Genomic DNA, 23529 nt, shown 5'->3' with positions numbered 1-23529 from the left:
TTGTTCTTAAATGATGTTGTATATGAAGGACATAGAATTCTATCTTTTCTCCAACATCAAACTGTGGGATCTCAGGGTAGCCACAGATATGGCGGAATCCAGTCAGTCACAGTTATCTCTTCAAATCTACTTGATAAAAACCTGAAACAATAAGTTATTTTATACAAATAAAATCATCAAGAATGATATGAAACTTTTTTTCTAACCATATGAAACTTTTTATTCTTTCAGTCAGACAAATTCACCCAACAACTTGCCTTTGGAAGTAATGAATACTCTTTCAAGTCCTAAAACTGGGCTGCAAGTGACCTTCATTAATACTTTGACATTTTAATGAAGTCACCTACAACATATTTGAGATTACTTGACCCTCATGTATCATGTTTTAGGCTGAAATCCTTTGTGTTAGACTGAGGGCAGCTGGGCTGGCCATTTTCTCTTCAGATAAAGGACACATGCATATGAGTCAGGAAACCATGGTACCAATCTGTAATGATCAATTCCTCAGCACTTGCCAAACAAATCTACCTGGTTTATGGCCATGTTGTTTATACCTATTTAATTAAATTTGACTAAAAAAAGTATTGCAACAATTAAGTACAGGGTGCTTTAGAGGAATCAGATATGATAAAATATATAATACAACATGGTATGATATATGATACGATATCATATAGACAAGTTGTACTTAGGTCGCATTGTTTCTGGCACTTTCGTTATTTCATTTGACTTTCTCAACAACTCTTACCCCTTACAGTTGAGGAAACTGAGGCCGGAAGGATGGAATGACTTGCAGTGGTCATGGGTCACTGGTCTTTGGTGACAGAACACAGACAAGAACTAACTCCCACACCTGATAGGAGTTCTCCCCATCACTCTTATCTCTGCCCGACTTGCAACAAAGCAATTGATTTGTTGCCATCCACTCTTTATTGATGAACACCTTGTGGTGGAAAACATCATTGTACACAGGATTTCCTGGTTGCTGAACCACTCTTCACTCTGGACGTGAAAGATGCCACCTGCCAAGTGAACCTGACCCAGAAGGCGAGAAGTTCGCAGCTTTAACAGGTGCACATCAAGTCGTCATCAATCTTTGTAACAGCGCTGCTCTCATTCTTTTTAACCGTGCTCTGAAGTGTGATGCCTTTGTTAAGACTCAATTTTGGAAGGAAGAAAAAGAGTATTTCTTTCCCCAAAAGCATGCTTACTTTATCAAATGGATTTTAGGACAAAACAAAACCTTCTTTTCTTAACTCTGTGTGAAATCCTCTTTGCAGAGGAGACTGGAGATTCTTACCCAGTTCCATCAAACAACAACATTTGGCTTTTTATTAGCATTTAGCCCCAAACCTAGGAGAATTGAATGATATTCTCTTCCCCCACCCCCTTATCTAATGTATCAGTAAATCCTCATGGTTCTGTCTCCAAAATCTATTCCCTCTGCCCCAAATGTCCCTCCCCTGCTGTTCCCCAAATCTAAGCTACCAGTGCTTCAGCCTGCCCTTCTCTGGTAGGAGACACAGCTCTAACAATTTCATTTCCTTTAGCTCTTGCCCCTATTACTGTCCAGCCTCTACAAAGTGACCAGAGAAATGCTTTTAAAATGTAAATCTTGTCGCTCTTTGCTTAAAACCCCTCACTGGCTGCCCATTGCCATTAAAGTAAAACCTGTCTCCCTTACCTGGGCCCACAGGCCCTGTCTACCTCTCCTCTTCATTGCGCCTCTCCCTTGGTTCATGCTGTTCCAGCCACACACACCGTTAGGACATGTCGAGTCCCTACCCACTGTGGTAGGCTGAACATTATCCCCTCCCCCACCAACCCACCAAATATATCCTCATCTTAATCCCTGGAACCTGCAGATGTAAACTTATATGGCAAAAAAGGGATGTGATTGATTGATGGATTACAGATATGATTAATATGGGCCCTCAATGCCATCACAAGTGTCCTTACATGAAAGAGAGAGAGGAATATTAGTCAGACAATCACACAGGAGAAGCTTTGAAGATGCTGGCCTTGAAGATTGGAGCGATTCCAGTAAAAACCAAGAAATTCTGGCAGTTACGAGAAAGTGAGGGAGGCGAGGAGTGGATTCTCTCCTGGTGACTTCAGAGGGAGTGTGGCCATGCCAACACGTTGTTTTCAGACTTCTGGCCTCTAGAACTTTGAGAAAATTAGTTGTGTTGTTGTAAACCATCAAGATGATAGTAGTTTGTTACAGCATCCATAGAAAATTAATATACCATAGTTCCTATATTTATGGTTCCTTCTGCTTATAGCTGATTTTTATGAAACCTTCTTATGTCTGCATCTTTCTTTTTCCCCAGGACTCAAGTGAAATAGTACCTCTTTGGGGGGACTTCCCTGATAGTTGGAGCTAAGGCAGCCAGCTCCACTCAGACATTCTTTATCACGTCACCCGTTTTATTTTCATCATCATTTAAAAATATTATTTATATTTAATTTTTTCTGTGACTTCCTTGTTTTCTTATTCCAGCACACATACACACACACACACACACACACACACACACACACACACACACACACACAGTATCTGGCATGTAATCAATGCTTACTAAACATTTGCTGAAGAAAGGAAAGAAGGAGAGAATATAGTTGCCTAAAGATAAAGAAGAAGTTATTTAATGAACATCTGGGCTTTTAAGAGATCTTTGGCTTCGGGGTGCCTGGGTGGCTCAGTCAATTGGGTGTCCGACTTCGGCTCAGGTCATGATCTCATGGTTTGTGAGTTCAAGCCCCACGTTGGGCTCTGTGCTGACAGCTGAGAGCCTGGAGCCTGCTTCAGATTCTGTGTCTCCCTCTCTCTCTGTCCCTTCCCCACTCATGCTCTGTCTCTCTCTCTCTGTCAAAAATAAATAAACATTAAAAAAATTTATGAGAATGCAAGCTGGTGCAGCCACTCTGGAAAACAGTATGGAGGTTCCTCAAAAAAGTAAAAATAGAACTACCCTACGACCCAGCAATTGCACTACTAGGCATTTATCCAAGGGATACAGGTGTGCTGTTTCGAAGGGACACATGCACCCCAATGTTTACGGCAGAACTATCAACAATAGCCAAAGTATGGAAAGAGCCCAAATGTCCACCAATAGATAAATGGATAAAGATGATGTGGGATAGATAGATATAGATATAGATATAGATATAGATATAGATACACACACACACACACATATGCACACACACAACGGAGTATTACTTGGCAATCAAAAAGAATGAAATCTTGCCATTTGCAACTACGTGGATGGAACTGGAGGGCATTATGCTAAGAGAAATTAGTCATAAAAAGACAAAAATCATATGACTTCACTCATATGAGGACTTTAAGAGACAAAATAGATGAACATAAGGGAAGGGAAACAAAAACAATATAAAAACAGGGAGGAGGACAAAATAGAAGAGACTCATGAATATGGAGAACAAACTGAGGGTTACTGGAGGGGTTGTGGGGGGGGATGGGCTAAATGGGTAAGGGGCACTAAGGAATCTACTTCTGAAATCATTGTTGCACTATATGCTAACTAATTTGGATGTAAATTTAAAAAAATTAAAAAAACTAAAAAAAACGTAAAGGTCTTTGGCTTCTATGGTGACAGTTTTCTACTATAGATAGGGTTGCCTGTATAGAACTCTATAAATAAAATACAGGGTATCCAGTTAAATACGAATATCAGGTAAACACAAATAATTTTTAGTGTAAGTATGTCCCACAAAGTAAATGTATGCAACCTAATATTGCATAGGACATATTTATACTAAGTATAGTATTTTTTATCCAATTCAGGGGCACCTGGCTCAGTTGGTTAAGCATCTGACTTTGGCTCAGGTCATAATCTCACGGTTTGTGAGTTTAAATCCTGCGTTGGGCTCTGTGTTGACAGCTCGGAGCCTGGAACCTGCTTCAGATTCTGTGTCTCCCTCTCTATGTGCCCCTCCCTTACTCATGCTCTCTCTCCATCTCTCAAAAATAAATAAAAAATGGTAAAAATTTTTCAAATTTAGCTGAGCATCTTGTTTTGTTTTTACTAAATCTGGTAATCCTAATTGTAGAACACTACAGTGCTCTATTATAAACAGATTATTCTGTCAGGAGATGAGGGGGTAAACTAAAAAAACAAAACAAGAAACAAAACAAAAAAACCAAACCAAACAAAAAAAACCTTCCTCTGAAAATCTTTTCTCATGCAATTATTCCTCAAAATCTTAAAACTATATGCACATATCAGTAAGTTGACCCTTAGAGAGATCTAAGGGAAAACCAAAGAAGTACTTGTTTACTCACATCACCCATGGAAGGGAAGGCACCTGCTGTGCTAAAGGCAAGCCCTGATGGAGTCACTTGTGAATCTGCACGGATGATGCCAGAACTGGGCATAGTCTACATTGTGGAACTATTTCTATATGTGAAGGCAATATGAGTTTCTAGGGTATATTGTGATTCCCTGTATAAATTGCTATTGGAGGGTTTGTGATGAGATTCTGTACATGCATTCTTTTACTCATCTCCCCCCGCCTCTTCTTCCCCAGGATCCTGGCTGATGAACAGACAAAAGATGGGTTGACAGAGGGAATGAAATATCAGGAAGATGTTCTGGTCAGGGCAAGCCTGGGGATGGAGGCCTCTCACCACCCATCTCAAAGGAAGGCGGCAGACCTGCAGAGCACATCCCCATTCTTCATGCCGAGAGAGAATAGACACCTGGTGGCCTTGGCAAGGGCAGGCCCTGCTAGCTGTGCCCACAGACCAGATGAGCACTTTTGTGCCATACTAGTGAGAGGACACGCATCACGTGTGCAGTGGCTCTGAGTATGCCACTGAGTAGAGAGCGTGGCCCGATAACTGCCTGGTCTGATCTGCCAGACTTCTTTCCATTGGGAGGGGAGTCAGGGCAAGTGGGGGTGCATGCTGCCTCTCTAACACTGTCTTGTCACAGAGAAAGTATTTGCAGACCTTCTCTTCTCTTTATGTCAGCACAGGATTACCAAAAGAGGAACATAATTACTTCCTAAAATGCTGCTTTGGGGGAAGGGTATTTACAGGACAAGGTTGTCAGTACTATTGATAGATGTGACAAACCTTTAAGCTTGCTAACATGAGAGATTCACTGTGAGAACCGAAAGGTTTCCACTCAGCAGCAGAACTATTTGAACACCCCATAAAGTGTATTCGAATAGTTGTGTTTACCTTGAAGTCCCTTGGAAATCTAAAAATATGAAGTTCTATGTTGAAAGGCTGCCTATAAATAAGGAAAGAGAAAGTGCCAGCCATCTAAATGCAGAGCCCCTACCTACTTGCCTCAATTTACCCACGGTCATATGATGGGAGGCTCAATTCTGCTCAGTTCCTCTCAGTGAGTTTGCCTATCACAACATAGGAAACACTTTAGAAGAAGAAATTCAAATAATGACTAAAAACTTAAATCCATCTCTAGGGCAATATAGTTTTCTCTTTTTCCTTACTTCTTTCTTTCCCTTTCTTTCTTTCTTTCTTTCTTTCTTTCTTTCTTTCTTTCTTTCTTCTTTTTGAGAGAGAGAGAATGCAAGCAGGGGGGAGAAGAGCAAAGAGAGAGAGAGAGAGAGAGAGAGAGAGAGAGAATCTCAAGCAGGCTGCACGCTAGTGCAGAGCCCGATGCAGGGCTTGATCCCATGACCCTCGGTTTATGACCTGAGCCGAAATCAAGAGTTGGGTGCTCAACCAACTGAGGTACCTAGGCACCTCTAGTTTTCTTTTTAATATACAAAAAAATTCCCCTCACTCATCTCAGGAGAAAGGAAAATAAAAGAAGTGTCTTAATGATGACGCATCCCCATCTTTCAAAATTTCCCTGGAATATTTTAAGATCAGGGACTATTACAAAGACAGTCTCTTTTCTATTCAGTATCAGTTGAAAGTAAGTGTTGTGATTATTTTGTTTTCTAAAATGCATTAATTTCACATTTTAAAGAAGACACTGAGCCCTAGTGGTTACGAATAGAATAAGTATTTTTCTAAGACTCAAATTTCAAGAACTGAGCCTGAGGTAAAGTCACCCTTCCAGATCATTGTTTACATTTCCAGTAGGTGACTTGCTCAGCATTATTCTGAGGGCTTCAAGAAATATAAATCTAATGGATGAGTCCATGCAGTTGGGTTATTTTAGTTGCTTTTAAAAGCCATAAGATCTGTATCAAGTTGTATATAAGAAGATTCTCAAGTTTAGCTTCACAACATTTTTTACATGCTTCTCCTTCCATAAATTTCTAGCAATATTTGAGTCTCCTTAAAATTTTATACTTTTGAAAAATTTCTATAATGTATAACTAATTAAAAGAAGAATTAAATGTAAAAAAGCAATCATAAATTTTAATTTTTCATTGTTTTTTTTTCTTTTTTCTTATTTTTCAGAGAGTAGGCACAAGCAGAAGAAAGGGGCAGAAGGAGAGAATCTTGAGCAGGCTCCATGTTCATTACAGAGCTTGACATGGGGCTCAGTCTCACAACCTCAGGTTCATGACCTGAGCCGAAATCAGGAGTTGGATGCTCAACTGACTGAGTTACCCAGGCACCCCTCATTATTTTTTCTAATTAAAAATTGTATGTTCACTGTAAAAATCTCTAAGTGCATAAAGTGAAAAACATAAATTTCCCTTCCTTTCACTCACTCCAATTCTCTACTCCAGAGATCCTCAGGGTTAACAGTTTGAAACATGTCCTTTAGATTTTGTTTTTCTATGCACATAGAAACATGTATGTAAATATATTTTAGTTTACTTTAATCTTTATTATGAAAAATTTCAAACTTAAAGAAATGGAACATTATATTGAACCAATATTAACCTATCAACTTCACATTTATAGTCAGTCTTTTTTCATCCATACTCCCACCCACTGTCTTCATTTCCTCACTGGATTATTTGTAAGCAAATCTAAGACATAATAACATTTCTTAGTAAATACTTCAGTATTTATTTCTAAAAGATAAGGACTTTTTTTCTTTTTTTTAAGTAGGCTTCAGGCTGTATGCCCAGCATAGAGCCCAATGTGGATCCTGCACTCACAACTCAGGGTTGTGAGAGACCTGAGCTGAGATCCAGAGTCAGATACTTAACCGACTGAGCCACCCAGTTGCCCCCGAATTAAGGACTTTTAAATTTTTTTTTTTTTTTAATGTTTATTCATTTTTGAGACAGAGAGAGACAGAGCATGAATGGGGGAAGGTCAGAGAGAGATGGAGACACAGAATCTGAAACAGTCTCCAGGCTCTGAGCTGTCAGCACAGAGCCCGACACGGGGCTCGAACTCACGGACGGTGAGATCATGACCTGACTGAAGTCGGCTGCTTAACCAACTGAGCCACCCAGGTGCCCCATTAAGGACTTTTAAAATACATGACCACACTCAAAAATTTTTCAGTAGGGGTGCCTGGGTGGTTCAATTTGTTAAGTGGCCGACTTCAGCTTGGGTCATGATCTCATGGCTTGTGAGTTCAAGCCCCACATTTGGCCTCTGTGCTGACAGCTCAGAGCCTGGAGCCTGTTTCAGATTCTGTGCCTCCCTCTCTCTCTGCCCCTCCTCTGCTCATTTTCTTTCTGAAAGATAAATAAACATTAAAATTTTTAAAAATATTTTAAGTTAATAAATGACTCTTAAATGACATCAAATCACCTAGTGTTCAAATTTTCCCAATGATAGATAGATAGATAGATAGATTATATATAATTCTTTTTACAAAAGCACTATTCTAGACATAGTGCTATGTAACTTAACAGAAAAATTTAAAGGAAGATATTGCCAAAGAATGTTGTTGGGATGCAAAGTGAGTCTTGAGCTTATGTTTTATACCACTCCTATTTATAAAACCCTACTCATCTAAGGACAGGCTTAAGGCTTACTTCCTCCATAAATAGCTAGTAATGTCAAACATCTTTTCATGTGCTTATTTTCTATCCATATATCCACAGTGAAATGTTTCTTCATGTCTTTTGCCCATTTTATAATCAGGTGTTTGTTGTTTGTTTGTTTTACTGTGGAGTTTTGAGAATTCTTTCTACATTAAGATACAAGTCCTTTGTCATGTACATGGTTTGCAAATATTTTCTCCATGTTCTAGCTTGGTCTCTTCATCTTCTTAAGCTCTTTAACATAGCAAAAGTTTTTTATTTTGATAAATTTCAGTTTATCATTTTTTCCTTTATGCTTTTGGTGTCATATCTCAAAGAACATCACTAAGCTGTAGGTCCCAATGGTTCTCTTATGATATTTTCTAAAAGTTTTATAGTTTGTATTTTAAATTTAAGTCTATGGTTCATTTTGAGTTAGTTTTTGCATAAGGTATGAGACTTGTGTTGAAGTTCATTTTCTTCTGTACAATTCCAGTTGTCCCAGTACCATTGGTTAAAGAGACTGTCCTCCATTGAATTGCTTTTCCACCTTTGTAAAAAATCAGTTGGGTCTCCTGTGTAGGTTATTTCTGTTCTCTATTCTGCTTCATTGATATATGTATCTATTGATTAATATAAATTTTATGAAATGTTTCAAAATATCTCCTACCACATAACCTAGTCATCTGTCCTCTGTAGTTCATTACTGTGCTTAACCAGGGCCTCTTACTCATTCTGTTCCTGAAATAAGATTTTTTTTTTGTTTTCTGTCAAGGAGATATACAGAATCTTGATTATTATTCTCTTCTAATGGTATTGTGTGAACTTCCTTGTGAAAATATCTACTTTCTTTATTAACATTTTTTGACATCATCAAGAATATGAACACTTCAAGTTTATCTCTATGTCATTTATTACATAATCCAAATATTCCACATTTCATTTCCCTTTAATGTCCAACTTTCAGTAATCTGAATCCCTGTTCCTTTTTCCTATAGAAATCCTCTTTCTTTCTTTCAGGTGTCTCTGAGAATATATTCTCTCATGCTTACATGTTCCACCCATGTATCCTGGTTGGCTCACTTTAGCTGGCCATCTGGCTTCGACCTCTACTTAGCTCCACTGCAGGCCCCTCTCACTGCCTTGAGATAGATTTTCTTCTAGCTGCTGCGGCTGTTCTCCCTACACTACTTTGCTTCAGGCATGGGCACAGATGTGCAGGCATCCATCCCTAAATTCCCCATCGTAGTAGCCAGGTCCAGGCTGCCTGTTTAATAAGACTTTATTGAAGCCTTGAGCACAATTCAGAGGACTGCAGCCTAGACCATTTGAAACTGCATATGAAAATGCTTTCAGGGACATGACATGAGGACATGGATTTTTAGATCTTTGCCCATAACTGCAATTGTCAACATGCAGTAAATAGAAGAAGTAACTACAGACAGGAGAATAGGGAGTCTCAACCACAAAGATGAACACAAACTAAAACTCACCACTTAGGAAAGCAACACCATGAAAGAGATACAGCAGATAAATTCAAAAGTCAACACCTGAGCAGAGTTAATACGCAAAAAAAAAAAAAATCTTTATAATGTCATATTTTCAGAGGGGTAAGAGAAGATAGTATATCCACAAAATGAGAAATACTATTATAAAATAGAGCCAGCTGGGGATTCTAGAAATATAAACATAATTATAAAAATCTAAATAGATACATAAATAATATATAACTTGTCAGAAGAATGAGATAACTAAATATCCAATTACAAAGTGGGAGTATTGAAAATTATTATTTAAAAAAATTTTTAATGTTTATTTTATTTTTTGAGAGAGAGAGAGACAGAGAGTCAGCAGGAGAGGGGCAGAGAGAGAGATGGAGACAGAATCTGAAGCAGGCTCCAGGCTCTGAGCTGTCAGCACAGAGCCCGACATGGGGCTCAAACCCATAAACCATGAAATCATGACCTGAGCCGAAGTTGGACGCTTAACGAACTGAGACACCCAGGCACCCCCAAAAATTATTAAGGAATTCTTCCACATTATAGAGCAAAAAGGTAAAGGTAACATATGAGAGGAAAATAGGGACATGGAAAATAGTTCCAGAAACTCCATCATTATGGTAGATGTTGCAGAATGGCAGAAGTGGCAGAAGAGGAGAACACAAAGAATCCAGGAGAGGAAATCATCAAAAGAATAATGGAAGGAAATTCCCCAGACATAAATCATCAGATTTATAGTGCCTACCAGAAGCTAGATAAATGGAAAAAGACCTAGACAGACACATCATAGCAAAATTTTGCATATTGAAGATAAAGAGAAAAATCACAAAAGTTTCCAGTGAACAGTAAAAACAGAACAAAACAAACAAAATAACTGAGATACTACAAAGGAGTAAGAATCAGGATTTCATGCTCAGGAAAACTATACCTCTTCCAGAGAACTGATTTTCCCACCCTTTCAGTAAAAGAGTTATGAAAGCTATCACATTTCTCTTTCTGCTCTGAGTGACAGGAAGCTATGATGATTAAGCACTGGAGTCATGCTAACTAACATGATAGAATATCTGAATTTTATTTCATCTGTTGTTTCTGGTTGTCAATTACTTTATTTATTTTACTGATTTTTTGTATAAGTCTTAAACAATTTTTTAATTATAGCGATATATATATGTATATGTATATAATATTGTAACCATTTTTAAGTCTATAGTAATGTTAAGTGCATTCACATTGTTGTACAACCAATCTAAAGAACTCTTTTCATCTTAAAACGCTGCAACTGTATACCCATAAAACAACCCCAATTCCCCATTTCCTCTTCCTTCAGTCCCTTGTAACTCCCATTCTACTTTCAGTCTCTATGATTTTGACTATTCTGGGTACATACCTATGGATTCATACAGTATTTGTACTTGTGTGACTGGCTTATATTGCTTACAGTGTCTTCAAGTTTCATGAATGTTGCACTACGTCCCAGAATTTCCTCTCTTTTTAAGGCTTAAATGCATACACCACATTTTGTTTATCCATTCATCTGTTGATGGAAATGGGTTGCTTCAACATTTGGGCCACTGAATAATGCTGCTATGAACATGAGTGTACAGATATTTCTCCAAGGGCCTGCTTTTGAATCTTTTGGGTACATACTGAGAAGCTGGATTGTTGGATCATATGGAAATTCTCTTTTTAATTTTTTGAGGGATTGCCATGCTGTTTTCCAAAGTGCTAAACCATATTACATTCCCACCAACAGTGTACAAATGTTCCAAAAATATCTACATCCTTGCCAACACTACTTATTTATTTGTTTGTTTGCTGGTAACCATCTAATGGGTGTGAGGTGGTATCCTGTTGTTTTGATTTACATTTCTCTAACAATTAGTGATGTTGGGCATGTTTTCATATTCTTGGCCATTTAGAAATCTTCTTTGGAGAAATGTCTTTTGCCTGCTTGGATAAGTTTATTCCTAAGTGTTTTATTCTTTTTAATGTCATCATAAATTGAATTGTTTTCTTAATTTCTTTTTTAATTATTCACTGATGCTGAGAAATGCAGCTGATTTTTGCATGTTGATCGTGTATACTGTGACTTTGCTAAATTCGTTTATTCTGTTAGATTGTGTGTGTGTGTGTGTGTGTGTGTGTAACTTTTAGAGCTTTCTACATATAAAATTATGTTGTCTGTGAACAGAGATAATTTCACTACCTCCTTTCCAATTTGGATATCTTTCATTTCTTTTTCTCACCTAATTGTTCTGGCTAAGATCTTCAGTACTATGTTGAATGGAAGGATGAAAGTAAGCACCTTGTCTGATTCCTGACCTTAGAGGAAAAGCTCTCAGTCTTTCACCACTGATGTTAACTGTCCAATATGGCCTTATTATGTTGAAGCAGTTACCTTCTATTCCTAGTTTGTTGAGTGTTTATATCATGAAAAAGTGTTGACTTTTGTCGAATGCTTTTTCTGCATCAGTTGACATGATCACGGTTTTTTGGTTTTGGGCTTTTTGTTTGTTGGTTTGGTTTTTTCCCCTTTGTTCTGTTAATGAGTTGTATTACAGTATTTAATATTTGTATGTTGAGCCATCTTTGAATACCGGGAATAAATCCTATTTAATGATGATGTATTATCCTTTTAATATGTTGTTGAATTCTGTCTGCCAGTATTTTCTTGAGGATTTTAGCAGTAAGAATCATCAGGGATATTGGTCTACAGTTTTCTTGCAGTGTATTTGTTGGGATTTGGTATCAATGTAATACCAGCATCATAAAATGAGTTTGAAGTATTCCCTCCTTTTCAATGTTTTGGAAGAGCTTGAGGAGAATTAGTGTTAATTCTTCTTTAAATATTTGGTAGACTTTACATATGAAGTTTTCTGGTCCTGAGTTTTTATTTGTTGGAAGGTTTTTGATTATTCATTCAGTCTCCTAACAGTTTGAGATCTGTTCAGATTTTCTATTTCTCTATGATTTAGTCATGGTAGGTTTTGTGTTTCTAGGAACTTGTCCGTTTCATGTGGGGTATTTGTTGGTGTACAATTGTTCATACTCTATTATAATATTTTTTGTTTCTGTAAAATCTATTGTAGTATCCCTCTTTCATTTATAATTTTAGTTGAGTCTTTCTTTTTTTCATAGTCTAGCAAAAGGCTTGTCAATTTCATTCACATTTTCAAAGAAACAACTATTGGTTTCACTGATATTTCTCTATAGTTTTTCTATTCTTTATTTTGTTTATCTCTGCTTGAATCGTTTCATTTTCTTCTGCTATCTTTGTGTCAGTTTGTTCTTCTTTTTCAGCTCCTTAAAGTATAAAGTTAAGCTGTTAATTTGAGATCTTTTTTTAAATAAGCATTTACAACTACAAATTTCTCCCTTAGCACTGCTTTTGCTGAATCTCTGTTTGATATATTTTCATTTTCATTTGTCTCAATATTCTAAATTCTCTTGTGATTTCCACTATGACTCATTGGTTGTTTAAAAGGGTACTGTTTCATTTCAAAATATTCTTGCATTTTCCAGTTTTCCTTCTTCTATTAATGTATATTTTCATCCCATTTTAGTTGCAGAGATCATTTATATGATCAACTTTTTAAAATTTAAGACATTTTTGGGGGCTTCTGGGTGGCTCAGCCGGTTAAGCGTCCAACTTCAGCTCAGGTCATGGTCTCGTGGTCTGCAGGTTTGAGCCCCACGTCAGGCTCTGTGCTGACTCTCAGAGCCTGGAGCCTGCTTCAGATTCTGTGTCTCCCTCTCTCTCTCTGCCCCTCCCCTGCTTGTACCCTGTCTCTCTCTCTCTCTCTCTCAAAAATAAATAAACATTAAAAAAATTAAAAACAATAAAATTTAAGACATTTTTTGTGGCCCAATATATAGTCTAACCTGGAGAAATTTCCATGTGCACTTGAGAAAAATATATATCTTGCTGCTGTTGAGTGGAGTGTTCTGTATGTGCTTGTTAGGTCGAATTGGGCTATAATGTTCAAGATCTCTATTTTCTTGTTGATACTCTGTCTGGTTGTCCTATTATTGATAATGTGTTATTGAGGTCTCCTACTGTTATTGTAGAGCTTTCTATTTCATGCTTCAAATTTGTCAATGTTTACTTCATCTATCAGGAGCTTTGGTGTTTGGTGCATATTTTTTGTACAGCTTATTCCTTCTTGGTAAATAGTTTCATCATTATACAATGTCCATCTTTGTGTCTTGTAACAGGTTTTGACTTAAAGTCTTTGTCTGATATTAGTATATCCACCCCTGCCCAATTTTTGTTACCATTTATGTGGAATATCTTTTTCTATCCTTTTACTTTCAACCTATGCATGTCCTTAAATCTAAAGTAAGTCTCTTTTAAATAGTGTATAGTCGTATCCTATTTTTTAAAACCTTTTTGCTAATCTACATCTTTTGATTGGGAGGTTCAATCCATTTACATTTAAATAATTACTGATATGGAAAGACTTACTATTGGCATTATTTGTTTCTGTACTTCTTACAACTTTATGTCTCTCATTTCTTCCATTACTGCTTTCTTTTTTTTCCTAAGTGACATTATTTTATTATCATGATTATCCTTTTTCTTTTTTTTATTAAAGTATACTTGACATACAATGTTACATTCATTTTAGGTGTACAGCATAGTGATTTGACAAGTTTATTCATTATGCTATACTTACAAGTATAGTTACCATCTGTCACAATGCTTTTAGAATACCATTGATTAATTCCCTATACTGAATCTTTTATTCCTGTGACTTATTCATTCCATAACTAGAAGCCTGTACCTCCCACTCCCCTTCACCCACTTTGCCCATCTCCTACATACTCCCCTTCTAGCAACCATCAGTTCTCTGTGTTTATGGGTCTGCTTTTGCTTTTTGTTTGTTTGTTTATTCATTTGTTTTTATTTTTAGTTTGCACATATAAGAGAAAAAATATGGTATTTGTCTTTCTCTGTCTTATGTTCCCTTGTATTTGTTGGTTTTTTGTAGTGACACATTTTGATTCTCTTCTTTCTCTCTCTCTCTCTCTCTCTCTCTCTCTCTCTCTCTCGTGTGTGTGTGTGTGTAGGGGGGGTACATTCTATAGATATTTTCTTTCTGGCTGCCAAAGGGATTACACAAAACATCCTAAAATTATAATAATTTATTTTAAACTCTTATGAACTCAAGTTCAGTTGAGTACAAAAACTCTACTCCTTTATATTTCTGCACTTTGCTTTGTTTTTGACTGAGGCCACCAATTACATCATTGTATATTATGTGCCCATTAATATAGATTTATAATATATTTTATGCTTTTGTCTTTAATTCCTATAATGGAATAAAAGGGAGCTGTGAATCAAAAATACAATATACAGGTATTTATATTTGTCCATGTATTTAATTTTATCAAAAGAAACTTTATATTTTTGTATGGCTCTGAATAACTGCATAGTGTCTGTTCATTTCAACTTGAAGGACTCCCTTCAGCATTTTTTTATAGGGCACGTCTAGAGGTAATGAACTACTTCAGGTTTTGTTTATCTGTCAATGTCTCAATTTCTCCCTCCTTTTCAAAGGACAGTATTCTCAGCTGACAGTTTTTTTTCTTTCAGTACTTTTAATATATCATCCTACTGCCTTCTGTCCTGTAATGTTTCTGCTGAGATATCCACCAATAATGCTATTGAGGATCCTTTGTACATGATGAGTCACTTTTCTTTTGATGCTTTCAGAATTATTTGACTTTCAACAGTTTGATTATAATGAGTCTTAGTGTGGGTCTCTGGATTTTCCTATTTGGAGTTTGTTGAGCTTTGTGTATATGCATATCTATGTTATTTTGCAAATTTGGGGGATTCCAAATCATTGTTTCTCCAGATGAGTCCTTTGCTTTTTTTCTCTCATTCTTCTGACCACAGTCTTAGTGCATACATTGGTCCACTTGATGGTGTCCATAAGTCTCCTAGCTTTTCTTCATGTTTCTTCATTCATTTTTCTTCTCAGACTTGATAATTTTAAGTAAGTTGACTTCAAAGTTGCTGATTCTTTCTTCTATCTTTTCAAGTCTTCTGTTGAACCCCTCTAGAGAATTTTTCAATTCTGTTATTATGTTTTTCAGCTCTAGAATTTGTATTTGGTTCTTTTAAATAATTTCTATCTCTCATATCTCATTAAATAGTTTCTATCTCTTTATTGATATTCTCATTTTGTTCCTTTATAATTTTTCAGATGTTGTTTGTCTATCATGTTTCCTTTAGCTCGTTAAGCATATTTAAAGACATGTATTTTAAAGTTTTTGTGAAGTAAGTCTATGATTCTTTACTTTCAGTTCTGGTGTATCATTTTTTTTTTTTAAATTGGCCGTTTTTCCCTGTTTCTTTGTATGCCTTGTGATATTTTGTTGAAAATTGGACATTTGAAAAGAACAGCCCCTCTCTAGGTTTTTGTGGATTGGGTCTGGGAAGGGGTAAATATTCCCTAATTAGTTCAGTATGAAGGCTCAAGATCCTCTCAAGCCTTTTCTGAGGATGTGTCTTCCTTAGTCCCATGTGTGTGTTTTTTCCCCAATTTCCCTGTTTTCCTGTTTGCTTTTAGATGTCTTATTTTCCTATGAGTCACACCCCAACTCTTCTTCTCAAGGCCTCAGATTTCTGCTGTATTCCTCTGTACATAATCTCTTGACCCAGGTATCTGTTGGTGTGTAGCCTTCCTGCAGCATTCATGTGCCACAGTGCCCGCCACTGCTTCCACAGGCCTCTGACCTGATATCCAAACTATGCCACCATTCCCATCTGTCCCCTAGTAAGGTGAGACAGAAACCAATCCCTCAGGTATCCTCCAGACAAGACAGAACATCACAAGCAATTTCCTCTTGTTTCTTTCTGCCCCGAGGTTGGAATTCGCAACTGGGCATCTTCTAATAGTGCCTCAGTGCCCTGGGGATGAAATGGGGCAAGGATTGGCAGAGATATCCTGAAATTTCCTAACTTTTGAGTGTGACTTTCTTTGGTTAGTCATTCATTTGCTACAACTTTTTAACTGATTTCTAGAATTCTCACAAAGCTACTTTGGTCTGTAAGTTGCTGTGTATTTGGTGTTTCTGTGGGACAGTGAGGGTATAGATCTTACTAGTGTGCCATCTGGCTGATGTCAGTCTTCTATGTAAGTCTTGATATAAGTAACCTTATATCTTTTTGGAAATATGTCATAACAAATTTGGATGAAATAAATCCACATCATTTAAGAGAGAAACGAATTATAGAATATTAATGTATTTGTGCTTCAGAGAATTGAGTAGAAGAAAGATTTTCTTGAGAGATTAGTGCTCAGAAAAAGTGCAGAGGTGCTAAAGGAGCAAGCAATGAGTGGCAGTGGTTTAAAGAGCTAGGGGACCAGAAGTTTAAAAAGGACCTCCAAATAATCTGTAATTAAACATAAAGTAATAATATTTAGTGACTGACTTCTAACATATGGAGATTAAAGTACTTATTTGGTGGGGTGCGTTGGTGGCTCAGCTGGTTAAGTGACCCACTTGATTTAGGCTCAGCTCATGATCTCATGGTCATGAGATGGAGCCCCAGGTTGGGGTCTGCACTGACCATTGAGCCTGCTTGAGATTCTCTCTCTCTCTCTCTCTCTGTCCCTCCCCTACTGGCACCCGCACACATGCACACATGCCCGCCCCCCCCCCCCCCACACACACACTCTCTCTCTCTCTCAAAATAAACAAACTTATGGGGCGCCTGGGTGGCTCAGTCGGTTGGGCGACCGACTTCGGCTCAGGTCATGATCTCGCGGTCGGTGAGTTCGAGCCCCGCATCGAGCTCTGTGCTGACAGCTCAGAGCCTGGAGCCTGTTTCAGATTCTGTGTCTCCCTCTCTCTCTGACCTTCCCCCATTCATGCTCTGTCTCTCTCTGTCTCTAAAATGAATAAACGTTAAAAAAAATTTTTTTAAAAATAAAAATAAACAAACTTAAAAAAAATAAAGTAGTTGGTGCTTAAGAGTTTTTATTTTGCAAAATAGAATTTGCATCAGTTAGGACTATGTTCATTTGCAAGACAAAGAATATATTCTATACGCAGTTTAATATATTTTCTTTTTCTCATATAGGAAGTTGAGAGATAGAAAGATTCAGGCATTGGTTCGTCAGCTCAGTAATGCCAGAATGTGTGTGGGCATTCTTTTGGCCTTACCCTTATGGTTGCAGATTGGTTCCTGCTGCCCCATACTCAAAGCAGAAAGAAGAGGCAAGTTGGTTCCAGTTATCAGACTCTGTCAGGAAAGCACTGAGAGACCTCAAGTTACAGCACACTGGCCATAATATGGGCACATGACCTTCCCTGCTACAGCAGAAACAGAAAGTCAGTCTATATTTTTCAGCCTGTGCTGCTGAAGGTGGCAAGAGAGAAGCCGGTGAGATTGGCAGATCCAGCAGTGTAGCCCCAGGGGTATTTGATGAATACAATCCCACTTGGTTCTCAGGTAAGTAAGCAAGAATTCTATGCCTTTATTTCATCATAGACCTCTGTCTCCAGAGTAGAATTCTGATAGGTGCATATACAAATTTATTCCTTAGTGTCTATTTTAAGATAAGGTTTTGTATTTTGCAACAAAAGTATATGTTACTTTTTTCCCCATTAACAATTGTAATAATATTTTGACCTTTTCATTAATTCATTCAAATAACATTTATTAGGCATCATCTTTGTGAAGTAATTATGGTAGATACTGATAATTCAGAGATAAGATCCCTAGCCTCAAGTAGTTCATAGTCCAGAAGTTAAACACTTTGATGTAAAGAATTATATACATACAATTATAATTTATTTAAAAAAGCATTGATGAGCATATATGGTGATATATATACATCCAGCTCTGATGATGTACATATTCTTGGTCTGCAGATAATCTTTAGAGTTTGTAGGTTTTGCTAGGAGATCCAGAGAAATTGATTTAGAGATAACTTGAAGTTCATTAAGCAAATGTCACTTTGTAATGATACTATCTTTCTTTAATCTTTATATTGTCCCTGAAGTCATTGAAGCCTGTAGGTCTTTTATATGAGGCTAGTTTAGCCAACTTGATAATACAGTGGTTTGGATCTAGGTACCAGTGTTATGCTTGAAAACTAAGAATGTGATTGACATTTAACTTTATATCCAAAAAGAACTGGGGATCCTGAGTGGCTCAGTGGGTTAAGCGTGCGACTCTTGATTTTGGTTCAGATCATGATCTCACAGTTTTGGGTTCAAGCCTTGCATTGGGCTCTTTGCTGACAGCATGGAGCCTACGTGGAATTTCTCTCCCTCTCTCTTGGCCCCTCCCCTGCTTGTGCATACTCTCTCTCTCTCTCTCTCAAAATAAATAAATAAGCATTAAAAAGAACTGGTGAGTTTCTATGTCTGGTTCACTTGATGTACCTGAGCCCTGAGTAAGAATAAGAATATGACCCATTTCAGATCTTCTGTACCCCTCTCTCTGCCCTTCCCCTGCTCAAAACACTCTCAATCTCTCTCTCTCTCTCTCTCTCTCTCTCAAAACTAAATAAACATTAAAAAAAAGAATATGAATCAGAACTGTACCTGGCAGCGTGAGGCACTCCATTTTAGGGCCACTGAGGTCTGCTGCTCCCAACCAGACAACATGGAATGATTCCCCCTTTCCTTTTGCTTCAGAAGCTCACAATTCCCTGGAATCATGAGAAACTTTAATACCTCTTCTTGGCTAGAAATCTTCTCCCCTTTTCCTCATTGGATTACATGAAATCAGGACATGACATTAAAACTTGCTTTTCTTTACCTGTACTTTGTGATTCCATGTGTTTGTGCAGAAGTCCCTCATTTAGAAGGTCCCAAACTCCAGCCTATGGACCAAATACTGTAGCTGTAAAGTCTGTGAACTAAGAATGGGATTTACGTTTTCAATTGGTTGAAAAACTCAAAAGGAGGACTTCTTTTGTGACATGAAAATTACATGAAATTCAAAAGTGAGTGTCCACAAATACATGTGCATTGAAATACAGCAATGTTCATTTGTTTACACACTCTGTAGCTGCTTTTAAGCTACAATGGCCAAGTCGGATAGCTGCAACAGAAGCTGTATCATCTCTGAAGCCTAAAATATTTACTGTCTGGCCCTTTACAGAAAAATTTTGCCAACCCCAGATTTAGAAGCAAAAAGTCCACCTCTGGATATAGAAAAGAAATCTATAATCACACTAATATACTGCACTAACCAGATAGGGATTGTCAATCACCTGCCAGTTTACTGAGGTATAGGAGCATTGGCACCATGGCACAGCGGTATTATATATAATACAAAAGTATTATGAGTACACATATTCTGGATTGGTCGCTAAGGTCCCTCTGGTGGTCTCTAAAGTTCCATGGCTCTAAGTTTGCCCTTGAAGTCTCAGCATCTATGTTCTTAGAATGACTCGGACATTGCTAGAGGAGCTCTATGTGACCCAGGGGGTTCATTGTTCCCACCTTTGGTAAATGGTGCTGATAATATATACAAACCAAAAATCTACATGTCAACTGTGACAAACTTTCCTCTCCTTTGTCCCCACATTCAGTCCACCACCAAGCTCCATCAGTTCTAGCTCCTAAATACCTTGCCTGAGTGTCCTTACGTTTCACTTTCTACCACCACTTCCCCACCCAATGTTATTAGCACCTCAACTCTAGGAAAAGCCATCCAATGATGTCATTATTCACTCTTGCTCCCCTGAAATTACTCTCCATAAAGCAGCCAGAGTAGGCTTTTAAAAACATAGGTCTGGTGAGAGATTCCCTGGTTTTCAACACTTCATTGTCTTCACATTGACTACCTCTTTAGGCTTATCTCTTAACATCTATCTGCCTAGAACCCAACCAGACAGGTCTCCTTTCAGTGCCTTTGCTGAGTAGTGGTCTGTTCTACCTCAGGGCCTCCATATCTGCTATTCCTTACCCTATTACTCCCTCTTCCCAACTATTCTTTTTTATTCTTTAGGTCTTGGTTTTGTTTACAAAATGAAATGCTGAGTATTTATCAGGTTTCAGATATTGTGTTAACTGCTCAGAATATAGGTAATGAGAGGACATAATCCTGTCCAACAAACCTTATAATCTAGGAGGGAATACTGGCATTAAACAAATAATCCTCAAATAATTACTATTGTGATAAGTGATAGGAAGCTGAAATGCAGGACGATTTCAAGGGAGTAAAGTAGGGATATTGATCTCATCTTGGAGACACGGGGAAAACTTTGTGGGGGTACTATTTAAGATAAACCTCATAGGATAAACAATAACTCCTTAGGTAAGGGAAATAAGAAAATTCCAAGCCAAGGAGAAAGCATGTACAAAGGTCCAAAGGCTAAAAAGAATTGAAAGGGGTCTAGTTCCAGAACATGAAGAGTGAGAAAGACATTGACTGAAGATAAAGAGATGGCCCAGATCATTTAAGCATTTTAGCCATTGCAAAATTTAGGCTTAAGTGCCTTTTCCTCCTGGAAGCCTTCCTTCATTTCCCAAACTGGGTGAAGCAACCAGCCCACACCCCCAGCTCTGACATCACACACACATTGTTCCATAGCCTCTCCTCTTCTTTGCTGAACTTATTTATTGCTTTTGTTTTCCCTGCTAGCCCAAGAGCTCCATAAGAGTAAGAACTTTGTCTCCTTAATCGCTGTTCCTCTGTGCCTAGCACAGTGCCTGGAATATAACAAGAATTCAATATACGTGTGTTAAATAAATGAATGTCCCCTCATTTTCTGCCACTATCTAATCATGGGCTCCCCTAGTGCTTCCCAGAAGTGTGGAGATCGCCAGATATTCTAACAATGGCCCTATTTGTGGATCATTCTCCTTGATCATTGGGAAAGTATCTTCCCTGCTGTGCTCTCCTGACTTCTGTTCTCTTGCTTCTCCACTCCATCCTTCTCACTGCTGCCTGAAATACTATCTTAAAGTGAAATTTGGATCATGTCTTTAAAAAATTTTTTTTTACCCTCACATACTATCCATCACTCCTCAGTGCCCACGGAATAAACTTTAAATTCCTTTATTGCCGATCTAGGTCATCCATGAATTGACTCTGACCCATTCTGCTAGTGTCATCTATCTTTCAGTTCATGTATCCCCACCTCTAATCATAGCAGACTTCCCCCACATACCAGGTGCTCAGATATTCCCCACTCTGGTTATTGTGACAGGAAAGCTCTTCTCTTTCTTCCCTTGCCTGTCAGTGTTTGGCTAATCCTTTGCTACCCACAAGAATCCCGTTCTGTTCTTTTTACTCTGTTTCCGTAGCCCAGTGATTCCCAAAGAATGGTCCCTGTTCAGTAGCAAACTTGTTAGGAAAAGTCTCAGGTCTCACCATAGACTTACTGAAAACCTGGGGTAGAGCGGGGACAGTCTGTGGTTGAACAAGCCTTCTGAGTGATTGTAATGCACATTAACATTTGCCTTAGCACATTGCTGTATTTCTAGTTTAGGATTTTAGGCTGCACCAAATTCTGGTTAATTATTTACTTGTCAATATCTCTTATTAGAATATAAGTAGCCTGAAGGCAAGAACTAGATCTTATTTATTTTCTCTCCACCACAGTGAAATAAAATGGCAATGAAATGCAGGGTAGTTACGGATAGTTGATGCTACTGCTTTTTATTCCTAACACAACTTAAGGTTTCCTCCTCTGCAAATAAATTTATTTGGAAAGGAAGATAAATTATGTGATGCATTATATTATTATATTATATACTATATTTCATTACATACACATATATGTATGTCTATAACTATATCATCTATACCTATATCTATCTATATATCACTATAGTAATTAATTCACATGCAGCATTCTCAATGATGAATCCTGGACTTGAATCTTAGGAAGCTGATAGGAAGAATGTTTTCTAAGGAGAAACTGATTTGTCTTGCCTAGTTAGGACTGAGGATTTTTAGCATTGCTTCTCAGACTTTAACATAAATATGAATCACCTGGGACCTTTTTCAACTGAAGATTCCTGATCCACTTGGTGTGTGGAGAGGCCGTAGAGTCTACATTTCTCACAAGGTCCCAGGTGATGCTGCTGGTCTGAGTGGGCCCTAGAGGAAACTTCAGAAATGACCTACCTTCTTGCAAACTAGCTTTATAGCTTTTTCTTGCACGAGGAGGTTTGGCGTGAGCACAACTTCTTTGTGGTGTTTTTATTTGTGTACGGGTCAGAGGCCCTAGCCAGTGGTTCTCAACCATGGCTACACTTTTGAATCACCTGGGGGTGCTTTTAAAAAATACCAGTGCCCAGGACCTACTCTCTGAGAGTCAAATTTAATGAACTACAGCCCTAGGCAATGAAGTAAAACAGGTGCCTAAATTGCTGTTCTGTTCTACACAGCACATCTAGGACAGGTCTGTCCTTGAGAAGTTTTTCATCTAATAATAAGATGGTACAGTGCATATTAGTAATGATTTAGCATTAAAATTATTAAAAAGAAAAACAAAAAGCAAACCTTGTTCTTGATATAAAATATGACAGACCACCCGCTTTGGAAGAAAGAAACCCAAGAGCAGGCCCACTACTGTGCACCTTTCTCAGGAAAGGATTTCCTAAGGAAACCATTAATTGGAAGAATAGAAATCTTGCCTACGTGTGTGGAAGATGAGGCGGTTTGCTGTGCTGATGTTGCAATGTCTTCACAAGAGTAGGAGCAGCATATTTCCTCCTCTCATCGATGTTGGGCTGGACCAATGAGGTGTCACAATGCAGAGACTTTCAATGTTCTCGAGTATTTCGCTTGGCTTCTCGTACTGCTGCCATTCCACAATAAGATCACACCTAGGATAGCACGGGTTCTGACTCACCTCCAGGAGACTGGGGTATAGCTCAGACATTTTTAAATATTAAACACAGGTAATGCGCTGACCTCCCAGCTTAGGGGACTAGAAAGGGAAACAGATAATGTAGATGCATTGTGTCCAATACATTTAAGTTCTCTCAATCAATTACACATCTGAAATATACTTCATCAGATGATTTCTGTGGTGGAGGCATCACTGTTGAATTGTAAAATAAGGACACGACGGTTAGTGGTTTATAAAGTCAAAGTATTCAGTTTGGAAACTTCTGTATTTTGAGAATGTGATATTTTCCCTTTTTTTGTTTC

The 23529-nt window shown here is 37.9% G+C and overlaps 1 long non-coding RNA gene across 2 annotated transcripts; it reads right to left on the bottom strand.

The window, feature by feature from the left end:
* On the bottom strand, positions 1-17834 carry LOC122225618. 2 transcript variants are annotated; one of them, XR_006205261.1, is made up of 3 exons: positions 17568-17834; positions 1960-2169; positions 1-141 (listed from the first exon to the last, which is right to left on the bottom strand). It is a non-coding gene; the product is annotated as an uncharacterized LOC122225618 (long non-coding RNA). The 2 variants fall into 2 exon arrangements; XR_006205262.1 differs by lacking the exon at positions 1-141 and adding an exon at positions 796-1035.
* Positions 17835-23529: the final 5695 nt, after the last annotated feature.

This window comes from Panthera leo, chromosome B4, assembly GCF_018350215.1.
Source record: "Panthera leo isolate Ple1 chromosome B4, P.leo_Ple1_pat1.1, whole genome shotgun sequence".
NCBI lineage: Eukaryota > Metazoa > Chordata > Mammalia > Carnivora > Felidae > Panthera > Panthera leo.
The sequence above is the reverse complement of the archived record's forward strand: the minus strand, read 5'-3'. Positions and strand labels throughout refer to the sequence as shown.